Source organism: Wyeomyia smithii, chromosome 1 (genome assembly GCF_029784165.1).
Source record: "Wyeomyia smithii strain HCP4-BCI-WySm-NY-G18 chromosome 1, ASM2978416v1, whole genome shotgun sequence".
NCBI classification, from domain to species: Eukaryota; Metazoa; Arthropoda; class Insecta; order Diptera; family Culicidae; genus Wyeomyia; species Wyeomyia smithii.
Genome location: NC_073694.1, coordinates 61,390,427 through 61,395,265, shown reverse-complemented (window position 1 = coordinate 61,395,265; position 4,839 = coordinate 61,390,427). Strand labels below are relative to the sequence as shown.

The 4,839-nt window shown below is 35.9% G+C and overlaps 1 long non-coding RNA gene across 1 annotated transcript; it reads right to left on the bottom strand.

The window, feature by feature from the left end:
• Positions 1 to 2,146: 2,146 nt before the first annotated feature.
• On the bottom strand, positions 2,147 to 3,844 carry LOC129718331 (uncharacterized). Its single transcript, XR_008726872.1, has 3 exons — positions 3,268 to 3,844; positions 2,607 to 3,010; positions 2,147 to 2,530 (listed from the first exon to the last, which is right to left on the bottom strand). It is a non-coding gene; the product is annotated as an uncharacterized LOC129718331 (long non-coding RNA).
• Between the last annotated feature and the right edge of the window lie 995 nt (positions 3,845 to 4,839).

The window sequence follows — 4,839 nt, the reverse complement described above, 5'->3', positions numbered from 1 at the left end:
ATGAAAAAGATCTGCAAATTTTAAATGCATTTTTAAAATTGAAAAAAAAAAAGCTGGAAAATTGAACAAAAATGTTTCAGTTTTCATTTTTTAGATGCGGGTATTGAATAGAAGAGCCTCTTAACAGAGAAAAAAATGGAATTGCAGCCGCAATTTTTTTCTCTAATTTCATCCGCATCGAAGAGTAGTAGTTGAAATAATTCGATATCCGAATGAAAGGAAAGTTATTAGTATACATGGCGACCGTGACAGGGGATAATGGAGATCAACAGGTAAATATCCAAAATATACTGGATCTCCACAGTGAACTCCATGCGGATTACGATATCAGAATTACGCTGATTTTGTGCATGGTAGCAATACAGCTGGTAATAACACTTTACCAGCTGTACCAACGTCACTCTAGGTCGCAAACGTTAAAAATCGCCATATCGGTGGCGAATATCGATCAAGTGTAAAAACATAAAGACAACAAAAATATGGCCGACTTGCCATCAACATAAGTGATTGGTTTAAGGTGCAAAACAGCAGCAATAAATGTAAGTTACAAATTAATATATACACACTCAGTCAGACAATAAAAGTTCGGTAATTAGTATTACAATTTCGATCGGTAAGTTTGAGAAAATACAGAGTAGTTTGTAAAATTGATATAACTTTACATATTTTCTGTATTCAGCAGATAATTTTACTGAATCCTGCTATACTTTCTGCTGAACTGTTCGGTAAATTAAACTTTTACCGAATATTGGTAAAAAACTACCAGACCTCTCTCTATTCGTTGTTCTCTATTCGTTGTTCTCCTTCTTGTCAAGTTGTCGAGTCACATTCTCGGTTCGTTTGAACATTGAAGTTCATGCGAAAAAAAATGGAGGACGTTGTCCAACAACTTCAGCAAGAAGATGAGTTATGGACATTACTGTACATCAACACCGGACGCACCATTCCTGACACAGCAAATCCTTGCTCATGGCATTTCTGATGCAACAACTGGACGCCCGACATTCCTGACGCAGCAAGTGAACGACCGGCATCCAGAACGACTCCAGCATAGCAACACGGCGACATCGACAACTCCACCAACGGACGTTGTACCCCTGTACCTCTGACGCAGCAGAACCGAGTTGGTAGCAGCAACGACGACACTGACAGCAGCGACGGCAGCAGAGCGGAGCCAACAATCCTTACGCAGCAGTAGTCCAATCCATCGATGAGTAGGGAACTTATATTAATTTTTCAGGAGCTTTAGTTCGAGTGAAACGTTTGAAGTGTGTAGAGGTTGTTCTCGTCTTAGGACGTAAGTAGTTTAAAATACTTAATAAAAATCAATGTGTTAAGAATCCAAGTGTTTTTTAAAAACCTTAGAAGGAAAGAACTTACATAAGTGATGATCGCATAGAACAAATTTTTCGTTAGTATATGATGATAAAATTTGTAAATATTTTAGGCATCAAACCATCACATTATTTGCTTCTACTTCCGAGCATCTGTTGCATGTTACGTAAATAGTTTACACCGCCATGTTAATGGACACATCTGGAAGATACTCGGCTTTGAAACTCTGAGCACAACTTGCATGAAGTTCATGCACAGCTCACAGCAGTAAAAAACGTTTAATTGATTTTCACTCGTACAAATTTGGTGCGGCGAACGTCAATTTTTGATTTTTTTAGTTTTCAATACTTAAAATTTTTAATAATATTTGAATAAAAATATTAATATAAATTCATTCAATATAAAATTAAGGAAATTATTATATAACCTCAAAAGGGCTCCTCATAGGAAAGATAGGAAAAACACAGTAATTCAAAACATTGAGAAAGAATAGATTTTTTACAATCGTTACAAAGATTGGCCACAATTTCCCTCTAGCTGAGGCAACTCACGTAAGAAGGTTGTGAATGTATACGAATAGGAAATAGAAAATATTGAGAAATTGCAGTGGTTGGAATTTTCTGGAGTCGTTAAAATTAATCCTGTGATCGCACTAGTCGCCATCTACTAAAGTTATGGGACGACGATTAAGACGTCTTCAATTTTAATCTAATCCGTTGGTTTCCATAAATCGATGAGCTTTCAACGCGACACTATGGAGCAATACATGACAGTATGTGTCGTGTCGGAAATAGAAAATATTCAAGCTTGATCCTACGGTAAGCACCTCCTGAATTACCATAATCTAAGGTGCAAACTTTGTTGCAGTTCTGTATGATTTAGAACGATAACAATTTTATGGTATCCTCCGTCAATTTAGGTGAACATTACAAACTACTAGACCATGATCATTAGAAATAACCAGCTTCTCTAAAACAAATAACTATCAATCGAAGAATCTTCTGATTTTAACTTACTAACATTGCAACAAAATACCTAAATAAGTATATTCTGAACCTTAACTCAAAAACCCTAAGACGTGTATCCGAAATAATTTTCTTATAACATTACTTGCAATTGGCGCCATTGAACGCGATGCTCTGCCCTCCATGTGTGAAAATGGATCGAAGATTTTCTGAGCGAGTGATGCCATAATCTGTAATAAAATGAAAGATGTTTAAAATTAGCATTTTCATAACTATTTTCATGTCTAATTTCAAAAGAATACTTACCAATCATCCACTGTATCCTTCTCGTTTTTTTGTCAGTAAAACAGTCACTGATTTCCCTCCGTACTATCAGTCCTCCATCACACACTTAGATTTTACTGCCGATAACTCAACAGCTGATAATTTTAGTGAAATGTTCTTCAAATTTTCGGCAGAATTTTCAAGAACTTCGGTAAACGAAATTTCGATGTCTGGTTTACGGTAGATCGATATATTTGTTGAATGTTTGTCAAAATATAATGCTGACATTTGTTAAAAAAATTTGCCGGCCTCGATCAGCTGTTGGGAAGTTTGCCGAGATTAACTAAGTGTGCAATTTATTGGTGTGCTCAAAACATATGTCTTGATGGTAGATGTGATTTTGAGATTGTGACTTTTTGTGACTTCTCTTGCTGCCATTCATCTTCCTGTAAAAGAAAAAAAATATTTTTAACTGTGAGTTGATTTGACTAAAAAAAGCTTTATTCAACCGCAAGTACGTAAAAACATAACATTTAAATATGTGGCAAAAATCATTTTATCTGCGAGTTGATTTGACTAAAAAATTCAGCTTTATTTAACCGTTAGTACGAAAAAAACAATACTCCAAGTGCATTGCAGCATCAAAAATTGATGATCTCGTTCAAATAAAAAATGACAAAAGGAATAAAACGAATCAACCTACCTTTCAGTTTTTCTGCCAGTTGCCTATAGTAAATTGTTTCAAATTTTCTGTAATCTTGTGTCTTTTTGCTTTCAACATCAAAGACGAACTTTTCCTTATGGCTTACCGTTTGGTTGTATTTTTATGCTAACTACTGAACGGAAAATCGTTTGTTTTTTTTCTCCTACATTTGTGTGCAAACTTCAACTGTTAACTTGAACTGATTACATAATTTAGTAAATATTCCCGGAACGTGTAGAGCTTGCTGTGTTTGGTTGTCTCGGAATCAGTCGCAGCCATTTTGTATTAATACAATGACTTGCATCGACATTCTATTTGAAAGTTTTGTATTCGAGGTAGCGTAAATCACACTGGTTTCTTCGTTTCACTTCACTTCAGTATTTAAAAACAATTACGAATCCAACGAATTAATCTTTTTGTTATTTTGTAGGTTAGGTGAAACAACTTCCGGCCGTAGCCGATCGGCTACCTACTCTCAACCCTAACAGAATGTACCAGTTAGCTCACAAATTGTTCTAATGCGAATGATGTGTCAGAGCTCGCCAAACATGGTTTCGGTATGTCTACACTCGAGTGTGTGGGTAATGTTTACGTAGGTAAAACTTTCCTTTCCGCCGGTAAGTCGCACGAATACAGTCAAAGCATGGTCAAGAGAGAAAGCAAACTCCAGCTGTCAAAGAGGTGGAATTTTTAGCATCACCCTAAATGGAAGCATATATGGTTTTGGAAATCTCCCGCTTTTTGTTATGTTTACCCAGTAAAATACATCTGTTGGTGTGTGTGTCAGTTGGATCGCTCGCCGATAGAAGCGGTCGAATTCAGCATACTGAAGAAAGATCCATTCTGGTCTGGCATATGATGTTTTCACTAGGCAGCTTAGTACGACGCATAGCTGGCGCTGATGGTCAAAAGATATGCATTATGGATAGAACCGATATACTGATGTTCTTCTTCTCAAAGCAAATAGAGCAATTTTCAAGTAGTTTGCATTGAAAATATAATCATTATAATGATTAAAGATTACTAAGCTAATTTTGGCAGATATTTTTACTGGACGAATTTCCAAAATTTCCAATTATTTTCAGTTTTGCCTGAATCATAAGTTTTGTAATGAGAAGTTAAGTTTTGATAGGATTTGCAGGTTTGGTTTTCATCACAAAAGTACTATTTTATTTCAGGAAAAAACAGCTGTTCCTAATTGTTGCGAAAAATCTATACTTCGCTTTCGGTGATGTTATAACTAGCAATACTCAGAGGAAGAGATATGCGAAGACAATGTTGTGAGCCAAACGAACATGTCAAAATCTGAGTCAAACGAACAAGAAAGGTAATACTACATCGAGAGGTATTGCAATCAGGAACAAATTCAAATTTCATCAAGCGACACCTCTAACGACTTGGAACTAAAACTAGTTTATTGGTGGCCATATCTACTGTTATTATCGTCTTTGGCCGTTGAAAAAGTAAAAAAAAGTCATGAAAAGAGAACCGTTAATTTTTGGCATGGTTCGGTTTTCGCAACAGAAAAGGTTCTGGCGTGTTACCAAAATCGAACAGGGACTGTGTTTATAT